This window comes from Nilaparvata lugens, chromosome 1, assembly GCF_014356525.2.
Source record: "Nilaparvata lugens isolate BPH chromosome 1, ASM1435652v1, whole genome shotgun sequence".
In the NCBI taxonomy this organism is placed as follows: domain Eukaryota; kingdom Metazoa; phylum Arthropoda; class Insecta; order Hemiptera; family Delphacidae; genus Nilaparvata; species Nilaparvata lugens.
Window position 1 is genome coordinate 49,202,308 of NC_052504.1, and position 26,326 is coordinate 49,228,633.

At 33.7% G+C, this 26,326-nt stretch overlaps 1 protein-coding gene across 1 annotated transcript in view; it reads right to left on the reverse strand.

Annotated features, from left to right (window-relative positions):
* LOC111049377 overlaps positions 1–26,326 on the reverse strand; it is a 308,007-nt gene that overhangs the window by 171,855 nt on the left and 109,826 nt on the right. The window lies entirely within an intron of this gene.

The following is a 26,326-nucleotide window of genomic DNA, read 5'->3' on the forward strand; positions in this document are numbered from 1 at the left end:
TCGTTGAAAACAAAATTGAATCACTCCTTCGTCCTTTTTTTAGGATATATAAAAAACATTTAAAGTGCATAAGGAAAAAAAATTGTTGTGATTTATCATTAGTCAGATGGAGAATTCATTGCAACATTTTTTCTCTTCACTCATTCATAACATCAGCTGAGACTTTTTAGAAGCTATAACACAGACAGACTTTCATGCGCTGACACATGATTTCAGCTGGTTAATTAACAGCATAATTTACAACTTTTACATCAACAAATTATTGATACGGGTTGAGTTATCAATGTGCGGTTTTCGCCATTCAGCAGTTACTCTTGAAACTTTGTATTGAAATTTGTAATAATGTATCACATAACCAACTTCTAATTTAGAAAATGAATTTGGATTCATATGAAGGACAAAGATGTTGAAGCGACAGAGTAATTTTCCATTTGAAATAGGATCCCCAATGAAACTTACTGTCAAATTATTATTGTAAAATAAATATTTAGATGTTTCCATAATTTTCAGCAACTCTGTATAATTAAAAGTTGCGGGTTTCAAAGATTACAATACAACCGTTCTTGAGCGAGTTCTCCAACCCAGGGGGTCACTAGTAGTTACTATAACGCTAGCTACCGTAAAATCTCTATGACATGAATACATTAGTAATTTTCATATGATGGTAGACATTATACAAATATACATATATACAAAAATGTTATAAGAGACTAGTTATTTGTCAAGAAATGTACTCTATGTACTCAAGATGTACCTTATATCCCACATTATTATCCACTCAAAATGATCTACCCATTTATCAGTAGGCTGTTTGTAAGAAATCTCTCAAAGGACTTCAATTAGTGCTGATTATTTAATATTGATTTTAAGAGTATCATGAGAGGTTAGAAAGGATGAGTTACTCTCTTTCAACTAATCCAGTCAGAGATACTGCATATTGAATTTATATTTTTTTGCAAATACTCTGATTCGTATAATTAAATCAAGAGAATTAATTACAATTTTCTATTTGTTTGTTCATTCCTCTATGCGTCGTCCAATTATATCAGATTCATAATTCAAGCATGGAGTATAACATGGAAAATAGGGTGTCGTCCAGTGTGCGATGTCCAATGAGCAATAATAGGAAAAGTATTTCAATGTGCGACGCATTGTTTACAATAAGGATAGGCAGCCGCTATAAGTGGGAGAACGTATGCTTTATTAATCATCTCATATCAGGACACGCTATACAATTAGTTAAATCAGGGAAAGTAATGACTATTCTTTCAATATTCTTTGATTGGTTTTATTTTAGCTTATCTAAGAGCGGGATAATCGAACTTGAAACAAGTCTATGGAAAGCGTTTCAAGAGATTTTTAGAGAGCTCTAAAGCTTGAGAGAGCTTTAAAAGAGTTTATAAAGATGGAACAAGATGGAATGTTTTTTGATCTGGAAATTCTAGCAACAACGCAAATAAACTGTGAATACCACATTTTTTGATGTAGGACTAATTTTGGGAATATCTCAAACATTATTTTTTCAACTTACCATTTCCATACCTCAACTGAACCGAATTAAAATATCTGATCATTAGTTCTTGAAAAAGCTAAGAAAATGCGGAAAAACGCATAATTATATTGAGCGTATCCTTAGGAAATACAATTCTCAAAATACGTCTTCAGTACCGTACCTACGTGTCTAAAAGTCTTGAGCTAAACGAATGAGTCTGCAAAGTTTGAAAGTTCTTGGTACAGTAAATTTGGAGCTCTGTCGATATTTTAATAAGGATTGTAGATTGGCATTGACTCCTAATTTGTGAAACGTTTGTTGATGTAACTAAAGACATGAGGTTGATCTTAAATCATTTTGCAATATTGTCAATTTGAATTTGTGAAATACTCATTCACAGTAGTGTTATTTATTATTCTCTTGAAGAAATGCAGATGATCAATGAAACGTATTGAAAACATTGTAAATGTCACGTTATTTTATACAAAATTCAAATGATTTCAAACTGTTCAAAGCCAAATACTGTTCTGTCTTTGCTTATTAACTGATTACTTATGAATGGGAGGTGGTAGGTGATTAATCAATAATAATCAACAATATATCTTATTGCGGGTCTCTACACCATGACTTCCCATTTACCGCTTGTGCCCCTCCCTCATTGTTCTTCTTAATAAATTATCAATAGAACCCTTCACCATGTTAACGTCGCACATTGGACTACTTTTCCCATCATCGCTCATTGGATATAGCCAATATTATAATAGTCTAGCTCATATACTATTCATTGTAACCATTAAGCTTTGGTTTCCAATTATAACCGATTAGAAAAATCACCAGCGATCTAACAAGGAGGAAGATACCCAATTTCACATTTCTACTAAGATCTTGTTCACTGTTTCCATAGTTTATTGGCTGTAGATACGTTATTTTGCAGTAACTATATTTTTTTTCTAAAGTTTACAGACTACTCTACTATTCAATTGTATTGTGGGCAACACCCACTTAGAATAGCCTGTAAATTTTGTAGAAAAGTAAAGATTTCAAAAATTTGTTTTGTATAGTAAGGCTCTAGCTGAAAACATGTTTACGTTACCCGTTATATTTCAATCAATCTTTGTAGATTATTTAGTCGCCTCTTATTGAAGGAGTGATTGGATGCTTTTTCAAAAGCTTGACATCCTCTCACAAACCTGTTTAATGAAAGAGGTGTACTTCTCTTAGAAGAGAAGCAATCTGTTACACAAGGACATTGTTTTTAGGACTTTATAAATAGAGCAACATGTTTTTCACCAGTCTTTGAATGATTAAGTGTGTGATGGATGTCACCTTATGTCGTTGTGAGAGAGGAACAAACTTTCAAACTTCCTGTTGTATTGTAACAAAAAAGTACATCTTCTACATACAAGTGACACAGTCCAACAGGATTGTATAGAAGAAGAAGAGCTTATTAGTTTTTTTTTAGAACTTTGTATACCATGTCAATCATAACTAAAGCAATGACTTATCTTTGAATCACAGACTAGAACTGAAGAAAATAGTATGAATTAATAGTTGTATAAAGCTATGAAGCAGATTGAAGAGAATGATTCCTTCAAAGAACTTCTGCCAGACTCCACATCTAGATGGGCCCTGTCTCATATGAAGCTAAACAACCAGTAATAGACATCAATAAACAGTGACAAAATAAAATCAAAATTAATATTCAGACAGTTACTTTCTTAAAACCGCAGTGAAGAAATCCATTATGTACACCTTTTACTGGTCCCTCACAACTGGCAAGATAATTTGCTGAAATTTCTCCCAGACAAAGATAAAATGACCAAGATATTTAAAGAGACTCTCCAATCAATACTCTGCTGTTAAGTTCATAACCAGATTATCCCAATATTCTTATCTCAACAGAAACTCAAAATAGACACAACAAATCAAAAAAAATATCAAATTATCACAATCATATGACCAGACCATCATAACTCGACTAGTTGTTAAAATCGAGCAACTGACATTTGACGTTACCATAGAAACAGCAAACAGACACCTCCTGTCAAAGAATCATGACCTATGCCACTACATTTCAATGTCATGGAGCAATTAACTACACCGAGATAACTCACATGCAACGATGTTAGCAGCTTACGTATCACGGCTTTGATACACGTATCAACTTAGCAACAAAACTCATATAACCCATTTATACTACTCTCTCAACTCGTATCTCGTTCTTTGCACTTTGTACAACAAAAATAACGTCGGTTATAGCTAACGATAAAGGACATCGCTAATTGTCCCACAATTACCCAGCAACACCTAAGTTACAATTCCGAATTTTCCCTTTTGGAAAAGACTAAGATCTTCACTGTTTCACAAACAGAGATACCACTATGGGCGATGTAAGTGTGACGTAAGCAGTTGCTACGACGCCATCTTAGTCTCTAAACAAACCGTTGCTATGGAGTGAGAGCATGTTATTCAAATGGGACTAAAACATCACCTTACATTTACGAGTATATGTGCCGTGCTATGAATTTAGAAAGTTAATTTTGAATTTAGAATTTAGAAGCACACACAATATAACTTAATAAAAGGGATGCTTGATAAACATACCTAGTGCTAGAGAACGGGAAACCAGAAATGACAAGAGAGACAACGAAATAGAGAGAAGGTATCAACTATATTGTCACCTCTTACAGTTAAATTCAACAATTAATAAAACAAAGAAGTTACATCATGAAAACCGAAAATAAAAATTACTAAATTTAGAAAGTTATCGATGATATAGATAATTCGGTAATAACCTACTCTGTATGCTCTACATTTGAAAACGTTTTAGATTGAATCATAAGAAGCTTAAAGGACTCTAATTTCAAAAGAGCAATTATTGAAAATTATCATAGATATGTCTCAGAAGTTAATCATAAATGACAAGTAATATTTTAAGAAAAGATCCACATAAAATTCATAAAATTCTTAGAACATTAAACTTTGAACACACTTGGAAACTTTAAAACACTATCAAACATTATCAAATATTAATGATCCCCCCCAATAATAACTATTTAGTATCTTTATAAATTTTGTAAATTTATATCATGAACGCTGCAAGGACAAACATTCCTCAAGTATCACATCATGGTATACTACCTTAAAAAAAACTATTCAAAAATATATGTCATCAAAACAAATTTAGGAAAGGTTAGGGTCCTTGAAACTTCATTTGATCCTTTACAACTTTAAGATGAGAATTATTTTAAAACATTAATTTAATCAATAAGGGACCTTTAAAAAATTCATGTATACTCATTCAACTTTTAGTAGTTTAGAAGATTATAATTATTTATAAATTTAAAGAAAACTGAAATTCCCAGCTGGATCCTTACAGAGAAAATATGGCCTCACTTTTCAATGTAAAGATACAACCGAAAATCTATTACTCAAACCAAATTAATAAAATTAATAATCTATCTATCCCCAATAATATCTCAAAATTATGATTTAACAAAAGTCTAATTCCGCACGTTTTACTTGATTGAAAGTCTGTCGTCACTAAAACCCATTTTGTCACATCCGGAGTTCCTGGGACGTTCGTTTAATTTGGAAAAAGTTGTTACCTCATAGCTGTTTCTTCAAATTGAATCTAGGCTCGGTGATCGAGCTCTACACGTCCAGATGGACAGGAGACAGCATACCCCAAGCTTCTAGGACGGCCATCGATTCAGAGGCGTCTCAGCGGCTTAAAGACACACGTTCATGAACCCATGAAATGATAGATTCGTACGTTGATCCCATACTTGATGTTCCCGTACTTACACCGCTGTTAGAATAAAAAAATAAACTAGGATAATACAAATTAACTTAACTTCAGTTATATAATAAAATCAAGGCATTACCTACTTCAATCTCTTGATTTAAAAGAATAGAATTTATTTGTAATAAGAGTTACGCCCTATACACAAAGCGATGAGTACATAGTATTCCATAATAGGCCTACATAGTACATAATTCACAAGTTGATTGAACAACTTTCCATATCAACTTTCGAGTATAGTTGTTTAATATCAAAAAGATTCTCTTGAAAAATTATATGATATTTAGGTGATTTCTCCCTAATCAAAATCATTGAAATGATTTCAAATATGACAAATAAAGATGATAAAATTACTAATAGAATTAATCATAAAATACAGTCTCTGAAAATCTCACACATTGACAGATCTATTTTTATAAATAATAATAGCTTTCTCTTCAGAAATAATACAAGCCAAAAATATCTTAATTCCTTCTAATAGGCACTCTATATTTCTACAAAACATATATCGTTAATTTTCTTACATTACAATAAATACTTTGATGGAAGCTTTCTTTGAAGATATTTTCCTTAATAATATTATAAATTTATGACGTACCTTTAGTAGCGGTTATAGGAGAAAAATCTCCATTGTGAGGTTACAATTTGATACTCTCTCTCTCTCTTCTTAATTAAAGCAACTACATAGGCAAAAGACTAAAAATGCTGCTGGAACAAAAGGTTCCAGAGCCAAATACTAAAAAAGCCTAAAGCTGGCATGGCAGCCATGATTAATACAAAGTTCTGAACAGACTACATTTAGTACTGCTAATGACAGTCGACAGACGCTGAGTGAGTCCACTTCGCTTTTCTCGTCTTGAGGTGGACAGCTGTGAGATCGTCCATACTAAATAGACCTAACCAACACCAACCGTGATTGGCAGTTACTATACTCTAGAAAAATTTCCACCAATAGAAAGGAACGTTACAACTACAATTCAAGATACATTCTCCCACCAAGTGACAGCTATTTTTCCTAGGCAGCTATAAATTCCTTACCTTATAAGGTCGTGAACCAGACTTATATTCTAGTAAAAATGTTGATCTTCCCACAACTTCTACACACACACCTATAGAGTCGACACTACACAATGCAAAAAGCAAGGTTCATGAACTAAACTGTTGCTCCAGGAAAATTGATGTTATTCCTAGGATCCTAGCTTCTACGCACACACTTACAGAGTCAACACAACACAACACAGAAAAGCAGAACAGCAAAATCCATTTTTATAACAGGCTAACTTCTCAGGCTAATTTGCATAATTCTCATCGCTCACAATTGTAACAATAAAATATTGCTACATATATCAATGAAATAATAAATTTTCTAAGAGTTGAGAATATTTTTTTCAAGTTCTACACACTCAAATCATCAATTTCCAGTATTTATTCAGATCGAATAAATTTTTTTGGGACAGCCAAAGCAGAAAGTCTCAGGAAGTAGTGCATAGTACTATGTATGTAGGCTGCTATGGTGAGCCTTGTTGAAGAGAAAATTAAAGTGCCACATGAATTCTTACAAGAAATTTTTAATTATTATTTTGTTTTCAAAATAAGTTTACTTTCACAGCATATGCTGGAAGTTTTACAGTCTGCTGTTTCACATTAGAAATGTTTATTTGAAAATTTATACAATCTAATTTCGATGACAAATAAAAATGGTTTGAAGCAAAAGAACATTTTCTTTGTTCCTGACTGTAAACATTACAGTGAAAAGGCAGGCTACATACCATTTTTTTGAGATTTCCTGAAAATCCCAAGGTCTAGCTCGCCTCTATAAGTTCTGTACTACATTTTTAGGTTGTGTAATTGTTAATAAAAATCAAATTTATCTAAAATAACTACATAAGTGAAATTATTAATACAATAATTCAAATACAATTATGTTTACAGTGAATGTAGCACATAAAATACATAATTATTTGCTTTACTTTACATGTTCACTTACCCCTTTCAAATTCTTGTAAACATCATCACCGGTTAGTTAGAATGTAGGAAGTAGGTATACAACATGATTAGTGGTCACAGCATCTACATCTTTTTACTGTGTTCAGTTCATTCAATATCTCACTATTTCGCGTAAATTGAAAACAATGATATACTTCAGAAAACCTCAACACCAAACTTATAAGTAAGTACCTAGGCAAAACCAAAACACCTAACCTATATTTAAGCTTTAGTCTACTCTAACAGTTACACTAAACAATAGGAAAACAGAATATATTCATATGAATTTCTAAATTACAACTTTATAACAATCTAATGAAATTCTAGGTAATAATTCAAATTGCACTTCAACTTTCTCTATAGGTAGGTATCCATAGCAGACTACAGACATGGTACTATAAGCTCTACTTCCTGAGACTTTCTGCTTTGGCTGTCCCAAAAAAATTTATTTGATCTGAATCAATACTGAGAGTTAATGATTTGAGTGTGTAGAACTTGAAAAAAATATTCTCAACTCTTAGAAATCTATTATTTCATTGATATACTTGTAAATGTAAGGTGATGTTTTAGACCCATTTGAATAACATGCTCTCTCTCCATAGCAACGGTTTGTTTAGAAACCAAAATGGCGGCGTAGCAACGGGTTACGTCATCACTTACATCGCCTATTCAGTACATCATTACCACTCAATTTCCGTTACTCATTACTCACTTGGGACAGCAACATTTGAGGACAATATACATACACCAGTATATCTACAATTTTTGCTCCCTATCACCTTGGTACAACCACAGTATTACAACTAATGGACCTTGGCAGCTCAAAAAAAAAAAAATACTACAATACTCTCTCAACACATCAAAATAATAACCATCCACCACCTTCTCCTTGTATACTCAATTAAATTCATCTCTCCAGCACATGAAGAAATATGATCGTACAAACGCCTAGGCCAAGGATCATGATAACAGACACTGAATCACCTATTATAAAGAAAATTTTCCACTGTCGACTAGTACATAACTGAATCTAACCTCCACAAAAATATTTGAATAGAATTTAATACTGCCTACCACACTCAAAGAAGAACCTTCAGAAACTCAAACCTTTATTTTAAGAATTCCATTGACAAAGACAAGCTAAAGCAAACAACATAAGCATTTTCTCAAGATTAATAAAAAAATAGTCCCATATTCTATAGTACTGAAACCTGTTCCATTTCCCGTTACATATTCCCTTTTTTTTCATCACAAAAGTTGTGAAAAATTAAGTTAACTAGATTTTCTTCCCGTTTCCAATTTTCTATTTTTTTGTTTTATTTAATCCTTTTCCTATTTTTATGTTATATTAGAGAATTATTCCCTATTCTCCTACCTTTCCCGTTTCTTTCCCCTTGTAATATTAATCAACCTTTGCTGCAATAATTATAGGGCATGATTCTATATCCTGTCTTTCTTATTCATTGATTCTTCACTTCATTATCACCCATCATAAAAGATTCCTAGAAATTCATGGTCACCATATACTAAACCAACATCATAATATTATATTAAATCTCTCTAATTTATCCTCACAATACTGCAAAAAATAATCGATTATCCTATCATCAAGTAAAATTAATTCTCATAATTAATTATCACCATACAATTCAAATATTATTTATTTATTTTAATTTCCCCAATTTCTCTGTATTGAAATAAATTACTTTCCACTGTCTGCATCACCAAATTAACTATAGCAGTATACTATTTATTATTACAAAATCCCAATTAAACTTTTCTCAATCTTTCTCTCATTTATTATACTCATTTCATTAACTATAGCAGTATACTATTTATTATTACAAAATCCCAATTAAACTTTTCTCAATCTTTCTCTCATTTATTATACTCATTTCAAATTCACATTGACTTATTAATAATATAACATTTTTTCTATTAAATAAAACTTCAGATTTTCACTACCCACATTATTTAGAAAAAAAAAATTATCCCAAGAAATTAGATAATAAATTTTGACAGTGTGGCCATTCCCAGCTATCAATCTAACGAACCTTTCAACTGAGGCTTACCCTAAAATTTCAAAAATCCTGATCTTGGTTAGCATTCCATCTATTTTCTTCAGACCCCCATAAATCTTCAGAAAGGAACCACACCAGTCACCAGAAAAACCTAATTTTAGCTCATACTACTCTGAGTACCTTTTGCTGAAAATTCTAGCTTCCATTCCACAAATACAACAAGGATAGTCCCAGCTATTAACCTTGATTTGTCATATGGACCTCATCTGAGTAGTGCCCCTTACAACTGGCGACACTCACTCCAGATACTTAATTCATCAAACAAAACTACAACTTCAACAGATAAGATTTCTCACATCTACCTATCTTAGCTCAAAAAAAATTACCACAGCCTAAAGGAAACGTTAACAAACCCTACCACGTCTGACAACTCTCTTCACAATGCCAGACCACAAAATACACCCTATATTTTTATAGCACATTACTGACCCTACCAATGAAATATTATCAAACAACTGAAATTCCAGTACTAATCAGATAACTAAATTTTGATAGACGAACATCTCAAACAATATAATAAAGGATAGACAATGTTTGTCTCGGCACCAACCTTACAGTATGTTGGCTCACCAGACCCGCTATTGAAGATCAGCATCACGGACAACATCAAGACTCAACACTGCAGCCATCGTCTATCAGCTCAATCAAACGCAAAATCGCCATTCACAAGACTTGGTGGTCTTTGATGCAACACTGAAATTAGGTTTTCATTAGAAGATGCAAGGACTAATTTAAACACAAAATCAAAACTCAAACAAACAAAATAAATTCAACTAAATCACTCAATTATTATTATTTTTCTGCTATACTCCTCAAATCTAACCTTCCTTCAACTTTATTCTCAATTATCCAGGCTACAATCTGCAATGCTACTGTCACTACAGTCTTCTGACATATCATAACTTCCACTAAATTTCTGACTGTCCCTAACATGTCATTTTCTATAAGAATCTCGAAAACTGGAATTGTCCCTACACCAGTATAATGCCTTGAGCTAGGGCATGACAGCTAAATGGAAACACAGACAGGGAAAATATTAATATTGATCACATTAATAAAATAATATGGAATTCACCTCCAAATCTTCTTCAATTAATTTATCTTCAGCATTCGTATGCTGCTCCAAACTTCAATACTCATTTCTGGAATCAAGCATTCATTAGCCGTAAGAATGTTTATCAATTTTATAAATAAACTGATTTGAAATTAACATAATAAGTCAATAAAAAGAGCAAAAGTAGCAGAGTGGCGCAGCGAATTGTGCCGTGCTATTAATTTAGAAAGTTAATTTGGAATTTAGAAGCACACACAATATAACTTAATAAAAGGGATACTTGATAAACATACCTAGTGCTAGAGAACGGGAATCCAGAAATGACAAGAGAGACAACGAAATAGACAGAAGATATCAACTATATTGTCACCTCTTACAGTTAAATTCAACAATTAATAAAACAAAGAAGTTACATCATGAAAACCGAAAATAAAATTACTAAATTTAGAAAGTTATCTCTGATATAGATAATTTGGTAACTGTATGCTCTACATTTGAAAACGTTTTAGATTGAATCATAAGAAGCTTAAAGGACTCTAATTTCAAAAGAACAATTATTGAAAATTATCATAGATATGTCTCAGAAGTTAATCATAAATGACAATAAATATTTTAAGAAAAGATCCACATAAAATTCATAAAATTCTTAGAACATTAAATTTAGAACACACTTGGAAACTTTAAAACACACTATCAAAACATTATCAAATATTAATGATCCCCAATAATAACTATTCTGTATCTTTATATCATGAAAGCTGCAAAGACAAACATTCCTCAAGTATCACATCATGGAATACTACCTTGGAAAAACTATTCAAAAATATATGTCATCAAAACAAATTTAGAAAAGGTTAGGGTCCTTGAAACTTCATTTGATCCTTTACAACTTTAAGATGAGAATTATTTTAAAACATTAATTTATCAATAAGGGACCTTTAAACATTTTGTATACTAATTCAACTTTAGTAGCTTAGTAGATTACAATATAAATTTGAAGAAAACTGAAATTCCCAGCTGGATCCTTACAGAGAAAATATGGCCTCACATTTCAATGTAAAGATACAACCGAAAATCTATTACTCAAACCAAGATTAATAAAATTAGGAATCTATCCATTCCCAATAATATCTCGAAATTACGATTTAACAAAAGTCTAATTCCGCACATCTTAATTGATTGAAAGTCTGTAGTCACTAAAACCCATTTTGTCACATTCAGAGTTCCTGGGACGTTAGTTTAATTTGGAAGAAAAGTTGTTACCTCAAAGCTGTTTCTTCAATTCAAATTTAAGCTCGGTGATTGAGCTCTACCATCAGGAGACAGCATACCCCAAGCTTCTAGGACTGCCATCGATTTAGAGGCATCTCAGCAGCTTAGAGACACACGTTCACGAGATATTCATGGGCCAGTACCTTGATGAAATCGTACATTGATCCCATACTTTGATGAACTCATACTTCGATGATCCCGTACTTTGACCGCTTTAGTAGCGGTTATAGGAGGAAAATCTCCATTGTGAGGTGACAATTTGATACTCTCTCTCTTCTTAAATTAAAGCAACTATGGAGGCGGAAAAAAACTAAAAATGCTACTGGAACAAAAGGTTCCAGAGCCAAATACTAAAAAGGCCTAAAGCTGGCATGGAAGCCATGATTAACACAAAGTTCTGATCAGACTACATTTTGTACTGCTAATGACGGAGGACAAACGCTGAGTGAATCCACTTTGCTTTTCTCGTCTTGAGGTGGACAGCTGTGTCATCGTCCATACTAGATAGACCTAACCAACGTTAACTGTGATTGGCAGTTACTATTTTCTAGAAAAATTTCCACCAATAGAAAGGAACGTTACTACTACAATTTAAGATACATTCTCCCACCAAGTGACAGCTATTTTTCCTTGACAGCTATAAATTCCTTGCCTTATAAGGTCGTGAACCAGACTGCTCCTCCAGGAAAATTGTTGATCTTCTCAGTTCCACAACTTCTACACACACACTTACAGAGTTGACACTACACAACGCAGAAAAGCAAGGATCATGAACTAAGCTGATACTCCAGGAAAATTGTTGTTATTTTTAGGATCATAGCTTCTACGCACACACTTACAGAGTCAACACAACACAACGCAGAAAAGCAAAACAGCAAAATCCATTTTCATAACAGGCTAACTTCTCAGGCTAATTCGCATAATTCTCATCACTCACAATTGTAACAATAAATATTGTTACAAACTGAACCATAGTTTGAGTGCTGGTGAGTCTGGTGACGAGTAAAAACTGGCGCGATTGCGGTTCGCGCGGAATGAACTGGTCAATCTCCCGCCGACAACAATGTGGCTAGCATGCGCTCTGATCTCGTTCATAGGCGAGTCCTTGTTCAAGAAACGTTGTCGTGCAACGCGTTTAGTCTGTACCTAGCTTAAGGAATTTAAAAGACATTTAATTACTAGATTAAACCTGAAACCAATTTATTCTAGAATGTATTCTGAACACTAAACATCCTAGAATGTATTTTCCACATACATTGCCTAAAACTGTACAACTCTCCAGTCACTTGAAGTCTTGAAGAAGCAAACCAATAACGGAATAACGCTTTTATTTTCCGAGACTAGCAGAGGTTTGTTCGATTAGGTTGAGTGGTGAGTTTTGAGGGTTGAAGTATTAAGGGAACAGCAGTTGAATTGCACCCTTATCAGCTACTACTATACACTCTTGCCACCACCACCAATGACAGAAGCATCAAGATGAATCACCGAGGCAGCTCCAGGTGTGATTAATGACGTCATCGCCGCTCTCATTAACGAGTTGAGGTCGAGATGAGTGTCATGCAGCAACAGCTACTAGCAAACGATGTTGATTCAACCCGAAATTATTTTCATCTGGTAATGCAAAATCGATAAACCTTTTCCCCCAAGTTTGTGTCTGGTAATGAAGAATCAATGAAATTTTTCTCGTTTCGGGAATGAGGATTTAATATTACATTGTTATTTGGGGACTTTTTCGTTTATAGTGGCAATTTGACAAAGATGCCTCCAGAAGAAACACTTCTGCGAGTTGCTTTGAGTTCTGGGGGACTTGAATGACTGAAAATTCATTTTAAGCTTATTTTAATGAATTTTCAATTCTTCGCTACCAAGTTCAACTATTTTTCAATACAATGATATGTCAGAGAAAATTTTCATCTCGTTGTGAAAATGTTATTTCAACGAGAATCAGCCTATTAAGACTCACTATCAAGGTGATTCCACTTATATTCCACTTATACTATGTATAAAATGTGAAGACCATGACTATTCTCTAGAAACTACAATGGAGGACTTATCAGCATGAGTAGAAATCCCTAATACTGGCTTCTCCTGGAGTTTTCACTAACTACTTACTCTGATTATAGCTCACATCATTAATATTTAAATTGTAATAAATGGTAAAAGGAAGATACCCTTGAAAATCGATTTTGTACTACAGTCTCTATTTTGTAAACTATGAGAGATCAATTGAATTATTATAATTGACTGAGATCTTATTCGAATCTGACAAAATGCGCATAGGTTTAGTGGTTTGTATAAGCTTAGATACTTTCCCTGTTATATTTGTATAAGTTTTGTTTATATGTTTCAAGATTGATAGTTGATTAAAAATTGATTGATTGATAGTAACCGTCGATACCCTGCATGGGCTGTACTGACGTCATAATTCAGTGAACCTCTGACGGGTCTGAGTTAATTAAGAATAATTATAGCTCCATCAAAAATCATAACTGCAACCAGCATGATTTTATTACAGAGCACTCCGAAAGAAACGCGATCGGAGGTGTTCAGTATCTTTCATCAAATAATGTGATATATAGAAGTGAGAGGTTTAGATTTTCCAATTTAGGCCGGAAACTACACACGCACCCGCATGTACAGTCACCCACACTACTAACCAGAATTGATGGCAGGAGGCGACTTAGAAAAGTAAAGTTAATGGAGCACAATACCGTTTCATTGCCACAACAATGGGGTAATCAAGGCAATATTCTTAACCCTTCCCGTCTTGTATCCAGGATGAAAACATCCCTTGACAAGTAATTTGATGAGTTAATTGTTGACCGTTGATGGGGCGTAAATTACTGGGGCAAACAATAATGACTTTCTCACAAATAAGGTTCGTTAGAAACAAACACTTCTGTATTAGCAATAAATGTTTGTTTCAAAAAATACAGGATACTTTAGTCGATTGTAGAACGTAAGCTACCAAATGTGTCCTACTGTATTGAAAATGTTATGGAAGTGAAGTTAATTGGGTCACGGACATGATGTGCGGGAAATTTTGAATTATTCCTCAACTAGAACCGCTGACATTAGTAAGTACTCACACTGAAGTACTGAGCGGTAGTTTACTACACTGTACATAAATACAGTATAGTTTAAGTCAATTTATTCTACAGCCATTCTATTTTTACAACACGCCAATCACAATTTGTTATGCTATGATGAAATTATGTTCCACCAATTTGATCCATGATTATAATATATTTCATTATTCTTCAGTATCACTACAGATCTAACAGATCTGTTTACTTAATCTATAATATCACTTGTAATGAGAAATCTCAGGATCATTAACTTATTTCACTCTCATCATCTGCAGTAATTGAACTTGGATTAAAAGTCATAAAACTTATTATAATTTGGAGTGATCTTGGAAATTCGTGACATGTAGAGAAAAACGTTTACTGCATTACAGCATAACAATCATTACACGATTATCCATAGTAATTTATGATCAATTTAACAATACACATTGACAACATGATACAATAATGAGCTCACCTGCGAGCGATAATTGACCATAAGTCAATAAAATGCATAAATTCCTTGAAACATAAATTCATAGGGAAATTTAGAGACAACATGTAATGTAGCCTAGTCTAAAGGGAATGGGGAATAATTATTTAGTTGGTTGAAAGTGATTATTCAAATGCTTGGCTCTTTGTTTGTCTGCGGTATTCAGAGCTTATTTGAAAAGATTCAATGAGAAAGGAAGAAAAGACCGCGACGAATAATAGCTGGGATTTTTGTTGAGGGGGGGATGTCACGAGAGCTCTGAGTTTCGGGTTCGTAGTATGCATTTTCGTTTTCCCAAAGTCACGGGTTCCAGACTCTGTACTTAAAATCTTATTTTGGATCTTTTGTTATAACCATCTTCAGAAAGGAGGGATTCACACACCACTCCGTTGGGTCACATTTCCAACGCCCTCTTTCAACCGATTCAGTTATTCCTCTATCATGTTCCCTCACTCCTTCTCCACCACTAGTTCATGTGATTTATGATTTTTTCAACTCCTACATCATTTCATTCTTTTTCAACCTTTCTAAATTCTTCTATTCTTCTTTTAATTCATTTATTTTCGCAAATATCTTTTCAAATGGTCTGACCGTGGGCAAAGTTTGTGAACTTGAGAAGTAAAAATATTCAAAAAAATACAAAACAATAATAGGATTTCAATCTTTGTTCATATTCATATTCATCCCACAATTTATTAATAATATATTGTTTCAACCTTCCTCTGATAGCTTTTAGCAGTTTCAGAGATACAAATGAACAATTAATTTCAGAAAAAGTAAATCAGACGGAAATAATCACACAGGTGTAAAAATGTTTAGAAACATAAAGAATTGAAAGAGTTTCCTCATGAAACACTTTGAACTTGGTAGAATAAAAATACTGCTAAATACTGTTCAATAGGAATGTGAAATTTGAAAAGTGAAAGTAAGTACAGATATGTCAATAGTTCTTTGTAATGTTTTATCCATTTGGAACTTAGAAGATATGCATTCAGTCCTGGTTTCTAGGACCATTAATTCTGCATTGAATCCAATGAACTATCAATTCTATATCAAATTGATAGGTTTAATGATTTATTCAATTCACAAATTGTCCCAGAAACTAGGAATTGAACAAATAAATAATGAGACTATCTCACTCAGACATTGAGAACATACAGGATTTCCTTATCAGTTTCGGTGAGAATGATATTATTACAATGTTGATATTATTCAGAGCTTTATTATTAGTTAACTCTAAAAATAGTTGCCAGATATTTAGTTCTATATTTAAAACAGATAGAGTTAATAATACTTCAATTACACGTGAATAAATCTTCGGGACTATTTGTTTCCTCCACTATGATTGATTATTACTCTATTGATTAATACGGTAATTGATTAGTAGTTCCATATGTGATTTATTGTAGTAAACAGTAAGCCATTCTTAATAATATGGATGAATGTGATAGTTATTTATATTATGTGATAAGTCTTCTAATATATGTTGTTGTACTGAACGTTTTGTAAATATTGATCCAAATGTATTAATTATTTATAGCCTATACAGGGTGATTCATAATTATGGTAAAATAATTCAATACGTGATAGTAGAGGTAAAAATAAAAAGAAAAGCTCTTATAAACATTTATCCATAAACGCTTCATTAGCGAGCTATACAGGGTGAAAGATTTCGCCCAGAATTCAGTTCCTCTGGTGAAATACACCGATGCTGAATTGTTTGGGGACTAGTTTTTAAAAAACGTATGGTGTATTCATATGGAAAAATATCTGAAAAATGGAATAAAACTAGTCTGGAAGCTGTAGTGTGAATAGTTTTTGAGAAAAAAGTTAAAAATGCAAGAAATCTACGTAGAAAAACACAGACTTCTACGTTTGATGCCCAATAACTTTCTTTAATGACCAGTAAACATATATTTTTTTGAAATAACAATTGTAGAGAATTTAATTCTGAAAAGAATGATGTAAGCTGTGTAGACTAAATTTAAATAATATAAATAATACTTGAATAAAATGTATTCTTGTTTTATGAGAAGAGAACTAATAGCTCATAGGTTGTAGCTGATTGCAAATAAAATATTCGGTTTTTTATGAAAAGTTTGATTCCTATATGAAAGTAACATATTATCTAAATGACATTAAACTTATACCAAAAGACTAAAGATGATGATCAAAGTGACCTCCGTTATTCTCAATGCATATGTTCAGACGTCTTCTCATCGATTGTCGGACCCGTTCAAATATTCCAGGAGTCTGCTTTAATTATCATTCCTATTCCGTTCAAAATTCTTAATCGGAGTTCTTCAATTGTATCAATCGGAGTATTGTATACTGAGGTTTTCAAGTGTCCCCAAAGATAAAAATCCAAAGGATTCAAGTGTGGTGACCTAGCTGGCCATGGCACTGGCCCACCTCGGCCTATCCATTGATTTGGAAATCTGTGATTCAGGTGTTCGTGCTCATGAACAGCAACACTGAAGTGTGCTGGAGCTCCATCATGTATAAACCAAATGTATTGGCGCAACTGAAGAGGTACATATTCAAGTAAGATAAATAGCTTCTCTCTCAAAAAGTTTAAGTAGATTATGCCATTAAGCCTGGGAGAAAGTTCGAACAGAAGTAGATGATCTCCTATGATTCCTGCCCAAATGTTTACTAAAAACTGATGTTGTGGACGATTAGGATTGATGACATGAGGATTGTCAGCTGCCCAAATATGTTGGTTGTGGACGTTAACGATAGCAGTTCTTGTGAAGTGTGCCTTGTCGGTAAATGAAACGGTTGTTTAAAAGTTTGGGTTAACAAGTTTTTCTAAAAACCATCGGCAAATACCAGCACGGGGAATACAGTCATGTGGCAATAGAGTATGAACTTTCTGGAGGTGGTATGGATGTAATTGTTGCTCTTCTAGGATCCTCAAACTAATAGAATGATTGACATTAAACTGCACTGATTATTCTCTCGTGCTCTTCTCTGGATCTTCATAAATTTCATTAAGAACTTGTTCCTTTAACTCAACAGTCCAAGTGGATCGGGGTCTGCCTGCATAAATGTGCTCTTTGGACATCAAAGAACCTGTTTCAGACAGACGTTGATGAATAGTGGCAAAAAACATCGAACTGGAACATACTCGGTTAGGAAAGTTTTCTTGAGACAAACGTCTTGCTTCAGTTCTATTACTGTGTCCCATCCCATACATTAAATGAACGTCAGCTAATTCGGAGTATGAATAATGTCTAAAGTTACCTGCCGTTTTTTAAAAAGTTAACACTCAACACAAAAAAGCAAAGTGAAATGGTTACAAATAACTGGTTAATTGATTAAACAAAAAACACAGTGCGTTTACAGTAGGCCTAACTTACAGTTTGTTGTTTTGTTCAACAGTGAGCTAAAATATTAATTTCTGAAAATAATTTTCAGCTGATAATTTCTTTTGAATATTTTCTTATTTAAAACAAAATAGATCAGCTGTTTTGGAACAGCTGTTATTCAAATCCATGTTTTATTTGCAATCAGCTACAACCTATGAGTTATTAGTTCTCTCCTCATAAATAGCAAATTTTTGTGGTGCATGTACTACATTAGAATACTTTTATTCAAATTTTATATGAATTTAGTTTACACAGCTTACATCATTCTTTTCAGAATTAAATAAGAAAGAAAGCTATTGGGCATCAAACGTTGGAGTCTGTGTTTTTCTACGTAGATTTCTTGAATATTTTAACTTTTTTCTCAAAAACTACTCATACTAAAGCTTCCAGACTAGTTTTATTCCATTTTTCAGATATTTTTCCATATGAATACACCATACGTTTTTTAAAAACTAGTCCCCAAACAATTCAGCATCGGTGTATTTCACCAGAGGAACTGAATTCTGGGCGAAATCTTTCACCCTGTATAGCTCGCTAATGAAGCGTTTATGGATAAATGTTTATGAGAACATTTTTTCTTATTTTCACCTCTACTATCACGTATTAAACTATTTTACCATAATTATGAATCACCCTGTATAAGTTTATCAGCAACAATAAGTAATCTCTTTCTCATTCAAAATAGCATTTAGCAAGAAAGTATTCATGTGAATTTCTACCGATGAAGTGAATGTTTGATAACATTTAAGTATGATCGGCTTATTAAAAAAAATTGTGGAATAGAGTCAGAGAAACATTCGATTAAGTTGAATATGGGTAAATAATCATATTGCTTTATCTAAAAAGCCAAGCATTGTTTGTTTCTATTTGAAAGATATCTCCAACCTATCAATATTTTCAAAATTCCAGATCTGTTTTCAGTTCCAAAAATCTGTTTTATTAAAACAAAGTTAACTGTTTTGTAAAGTTGAGAAGTTGATATTGTGGTAATTATTCATATCAAATGCAAAGACTAAAAAATTGTCAAAACCACAGATTTTATTAGAAGTAGAAAGACCGGTCTCGGTGTTAGCTCTTAAGTTGACTCTTCTATGAAAATATTCAATAATAATTATAAGCTTAACTTTGTTTCCTTTGTGATTAATAGAAATGGATAATGAGAAAATTCTCCAGCAGAATAGTTTAAAAAATTTAATTACAAATTTCTCAGAATTATTAGCTAATAGAAAAAGGTATAATATATGATTTATTTTTAGTTGGGGAAACTGTTGAATTTATTCGTTGTAATAATACTGTTTGTGATAAATATTAAACTATTCTTCCCTCTATTCATGATTTCGAAGAAGTTAATAGTAATTGCTATCAACTAGAATTAAATATTTCTGAAATATGTCATTTTTTGTTTGAATTTCTGTAACAGACTCGTATTCTCATATTTCAATCAGTTCTATAATATTGTAATATGTACTATATTGGAAAATAGAAACTGAGCGTATTATATTATAGTCGTTGATACCAATCTTGGGAATATTATTCAAAACACCAGAGTTTATTATTATTATTTTTGGAAGAGTAACATTTCAATAGAGACTTTTGAGAGCCGTTCAGTTCAAGGTCTATAAATACAGGTCCCGTGATGCATTGCAAAATCGCCATTTTATGAGGTTCTAGTTCACCAATTTTCAAATTAATCAGCTGTTATCATTATAGATTGAACAAAAAGATTTATTTTTATATTGTTCAAGGGATTTTGCTTGGCTTTGAATTGTAAAATAAATTACAGAATAATAATATTTAGATTCCAACTAGGAACTGAATTGTTGATTTTTAGATTTAAATGATCGAGAACATACTGTTTTTGAAGTTGGCCTCGCATATTTCTGTCTTGTCCCAATGCCTTATGAATCATAATCCTTGAACTAGTAGTTCTGTGAACAGTAGACCTCACGCAGTAATCTCATCCACAAGTACCTGATTGAAACTATAGACCTTATGGAAATACAGCAATAGACTGGCTTCTCCACACATCTGTGTAATCACTTGTCAGCTGATTTATGATGAATAATTCTATAGTCGGATTTTTACTCTAATATTAGCTTATGAAGGAGGATCCTTTTTCCTTATATATTATCCTTGAAATGCAAAATTTTCAAAACCCTTGTATATACGTCGACGCGCAATTAAAAAAGGAACATACCTGTCAAAATTTCATGAAAATCTATTACCGCGTTTCAACGTAAATGCGCAACATATAAAAATTTAAACATCTAAACATTAAACCATCTAAACATAATATGAACATTTAAACATTTAAACATTAAAACATTAAAACATTAAAACATTAAAACATTTAAACATTTAAACATTTAAACATTTAAACATTAAAACATTAAAACATTAAAACATTTGAACATTTAAACATTTAAACATTAAAACATTTAAACATTTAAACATTGTCACGTTATTTTTTATAATTAAATAACGATTAGCCTCCTGCTTGGCATCAATCGGTAGAGCATGAAAATATTTTAATAATTATAAAAATCAGGTCGTGGTTTTTAATAGGATATAGTCTCATAAAAATCTTTATAGGCCCAGATATGAGCTTCCACAATAATACTGATAATTTATTGAAAATATAAATATATAAAGCTTATATCCTACAGTATAGAAGAATAAAAAATAAATCATACACCATAAAAAATTTGATACATATATTAACAAATATCTCAAAAATAAATCAGAGCAAAAATATATAGAGCGACATAAATATATAATATAAGACAAAACAATAATCGAAATCAATAAAATATCACAGGCCAATACTATTCTTTAAGTTCTATAGCACGAAACGCTACCATGTGCTTTCATTTTATGATCATATGCATTTATTTGCATGCAGCTTCGATATCAGCTTGCTGATACTTGTCAACTTGGACGATTCTATTTAGAATCTAAATTTCTTAAGTCAGCATGATAAATTGACAAACTAGTAATCCAAATATATATATTAAATTCTATAGTTTCTAATAGATTTCTTTGTAATAAATATATTTTTTATCTCAGGGTGCGAGATTCGGCACCTGATGGAATAGTTAGATCAATTCATCTAGTGAATCAGAGCTACATTAAATTATCGCAAATTATATTGTAGAAATTAATGATCATATAAATAATGTATTAACAGCCTAGATCTTAGTATTCTTCGATTGATGGATCATTTGATATATGGACTGATTCGTTACTATCTAATAAAATACCTTTTATACTATCTTTACTTGCGCAAGTATTTTTACCAAATTCTTAATTTATAAAAAACCCTTTCGACGAGCTAGCTTTGATTCTTATTTAATTTCGAAGCACTGAGGGCGCCCTATCACTATTTCAATATTTTTCACTCACGTGCCGGAATTTTCTATTAACTCCTGGTGGTCCTGGATTATTGTAGCTGGAGTCGTCTCTTCCAAGGGGTTATAAAATTATTCAAAAATGACTTTTGCTTTACATTAGCATCACAAAGTCTTATGAGAAAATTTAGTAATTCAATTTAACTTTAAATTATTAAAAGGTACAGTAAGGTATTGCGCTCTATAATTTTTGGTGACCTCTCATGGTGGTAGTTGGCAGGCGAGTGGTGGTTCTCCTTTCTCATTTTTACAATTTTCATTTCCGACTTCCAAATTTACATAAAATTTAAATATTCTGTTCCTCCGCCATTCAAGGCTCAAATAGATCGTACCAAACTATTAAATTAAATAAAAATAAAAAAATATAAATAAATAAATTGGCCTTTATTCAATTTCACAATAATTACATTACAAAATAGATCAGTTATAACATTTTATTGTAGGCATTTTTTCTCCATGGCAAAGTGCCGTCTGGAGGAGCAGATGGAATTTACATGTTCAGACTCCAAATAGATGTGAAAAAAAAGAAATGTGAAAAGTTCAAAGACAACAACTCGAACAAAAACAATCAAAAATTGAACTCCTGGACCAGAAAGAATCTGTACTGCCATGCCTCCCTGCAGTACCGGCTCACCGCCTGCCAGTCCTGTCCATTCAGGTGCGCCCGCAACTCCCTTCAGACAGGATACTCTTCCGCAGGTGTCTTGTCCGGATCTCAGCGAGAACAGGGCATCTGGCGATGAAGTGGGGCACATCCTCGTCTTCTTTCAAATTGCAGAGGGAACACGTCTTGACACCACGATTGAAGGAGTACTTGTTCAGCAGGACGAGCTCAGTCCTTGCCTTCATGAACCATTTGACCAGCGTGAAGTCGTCCTGCTGATGAACATAGTTGGTGAAACGTTCAAGCTGTGGGTAGATTGAACACCTCTGGCTCACCATCAATCTTCTTCTGAAGTTTTCCTGCAGTTTCTCGTCAACTCCGTTTAGAATCGCTTGAACATCGCCCGTCAGGAGACTTGTAGCAGGGACCCCATACACCCTCTCTAGATTGCTCCAATCATTATGCATAAAGACTTTTTTCTCAATCACTTTTTTCAGCAGTATGTGCGGGTATCTTTGTTCCGGAAGCTCTAGGCATCGACGCATATACTTGATATGCAGCCTCAATGTATAAACCAGCAGAGGTTTTAGTCCAGTTTCCAGGTACAAACAATAATCTGGGGCCCACATTGGCAGGTTGAAGACCCTCTTAATGAAGAGGCGTTGCACTTTCTCGACCTCATCTATCATTCTTCCTCCCCAGACTTGGGCTCCATAGCATACTGTGGATCTAGACATTGCCTCAAATACATCAAGCTTAGGTTTGAATTGAATATTTTTCTGGGTCAGAAGGCTGTTGAACATATTCAGTGTCATCTTTGCTACAGAAGCTTTCTCTTTAAAATGATTATTCAGTGAAAGTTTTGGTGTTAAGTTCACTCCCAGATACTTATAACTCCCTACAACTTCGATTGGCTCATTGTTGTAGAACCATACATCATGACGACTGGTTCTGCCTCCTCTCCTGAAAATCATAATCTTCGACTTACTCAGATTAACTTGAAGATTCCATCTTTCACAATACACCTCTAGGTTAGATATCATCTTTCTCATTAATACTCTGTCTGGGGCAAGAAGAACAATATCATCCGCATAGGCCAAAAGCTTTATGCAGATCCCACCAACACTGACTCCACCCTCCAAGCAATCCTCCAAGTCGTTTAAAAAGATTGAGAACAATAGGGGACTCAACAAACAGCCCTGCTTAACACCTGTGCCAGTCTCAAACTTTTCGGACAAGCCCTCTTGGCCCCACACTCTCGATGTTGACCCATCATACAAATGCCTCAATGCATTCACCATCTTCCGCGACACACCAATCTCCGCGAGTTTATAGAACAGTGCATGCCTATCTATCCGATCGAATGCCGCAGAGAAATCAACAAAAAAGGCATATACTTTCTTCCCTTTCCCACTGAGCTTGATATTCACAATACTCATCAGATTGAATATGTTGTCAACCGTTGAATAATGTTTTCTGAAGCCAGCCTGAAACTCCCGCAAAATGTTGTGGCAATTAATCCATTTCTCCATTTTATCCAGCAGTATCCCAGCGAAGACTTTGCTTACTGTGTTGCAGAAAGAGATGCCTCTGTAGTTCTCTGCCTCATTGCTATTCCCTTTTTTGAAGATAGGGTATATTATTGACTCCCTAAAGCTCTCTGGCATGACTGAGGACTCAAATAGACCATTGAACACATCCAACAATTTTTCCAAAAAAGCAGGTGATGCATACTTGATGAACTCGTATGTAATTCGATCCTCCCCTGGTGCTTTGTTTTACTTGGCTCTTCTGAGAACACTTTTGAGGTCCTGCAGGGAAATCGGCGCATCCAGAATATCATTCACGATGAAAGGAGCAGCGTACAATATTTATCTGCCAGGATGCATGGATTCAGTAGCTGGTTGAAGTGTAATACCCAGTCTCTCAATGTTATACTCGTGCCTGTGCTGAATTTCTTCCTTCTAAAGCACCGCACAAGCTTCCAGAACTGACTAGAATCCTTCACCTCCTTGAATCTTCCTGTCAATTGACACCAAAACTTTTTTCTTTTTTCCACACATAATTTCTTGTATTCCTTATTCCTCTCCATGTACATTTCTCGGACTGATTCTGAATTTGTTCTCCTGAATAGTTTCAAGAGACGAAATGATTCTTTCCTTTTTCTCTCACACTCAATGTCATACCATATCTGTTTTCCCTCGCACTTTGAGTGGCTATCCAATTGACTGACAGGAGCGAAATCATGAATTAATGATATCAAATATTTCAGATCATCCTCAGAGTTGTTCCAGTGCTGACGTTGTCTTATTCTCAAATCAAGTTCTTGCTGATACTTCAGCCTATTTCTTGGCTTCCATTGCAGCTTTCTCCGTATCGGCATGGCGCAGATCTCAGAAGTTTCAGATTTTCCAGGTAAAAGAACCTCGGCAGATATCGGCAGGTGGTCTGAGAATATTTGCGGAGTCACCTCGAACGACTTAATAAGAGGAAGAGCCTCAATCGAGGGAGCGCACAAATCAATGACTGAAGAGCCCTGGGCTCCAATACTGTATATATTCTCCACATGCGTCCTCTGCTGTGCGACCGTTCAAAATAACGAGACCAAAATCAGCAAACATAGCTAATAATTCCCTTCCATTAGCATTGAATGTGTGATCCTTTGAATTTCTGTCACAATTGAGAGGGCAAAGCAAGTTTGTAACTGTATCCTCTGGTATGGTCTGCTTATTCCCGATCCTTCCATTCAGGTCACCCATCAACATGGAGTTTGAATTTTCAATTTCAATCAACAAATCCTTAAGCCTGGCAAAGTCATTCTGCCATCTATTACAGTTGAGGTAAGCCGGGACGATGAGGAGCTTCTGCGAGTCGACGTGTAGTTCGATGAGATTACAGTTGGAAATAGTTTTATAGTTGAGCATTTTCTCGTGATTCTTTCTTTTTCTAATTCCATAAATTGTTCCCTCACTTGCGCGACCGCGGCTTGCAGCTCTAGTTGCAGGAGTCCACACCAATTCATATTCCTCGAACACTATCTTGAGTCTCAATAGAATGTTCTCATCCTCAGCAAATGTCTCAAACAGTAGAAATACATCATATTTTTTATAAAATCAATAAATTCAACATTACTCAATTTATTTGCAATTCCCGCTACATTGAAAGCAACAATATTCAGGGATGATACATTATTATAAGTTGTGCTAGACCCTGATCCATTCACTTTATTCGGAGAGCAGCTATTAATTATTGCAGCTGGTATCGTTTTGGGCACGAAAAAACTGTGTGATGGATGAATTACCTGCTGATTGTGAGGCGTTGATTTTCCTTATTTGTCTTGGTAAGTCATCTCCCTTCCTCTTCTTCCGATTCGCTTCCAATGGACAATCTTCCTCAAATTCCATAAACTCACGCTTGACGTCTTCATAGCTCAAAACTCTACCATCGATCTCTAATGAATTCATTCTTATTTTAACAATATGCTTATCTTTTAGCCGCTTACGAACTTCATTGAGCTCCTTTTGTTTTTCTCTCGATTCCTTATCCAAGTCTCGAGCAACAAAAACTGTTGAGTTCTTTAACTTGCCGCAGTTTGCCAAAATGTTATTCTTCTTAATTTCCGAAACCAGGGACAAAATAATAGGACGTGTTTTATTATTACCTTTTCTGCCTAGCCTCCTAACAAAATTTATG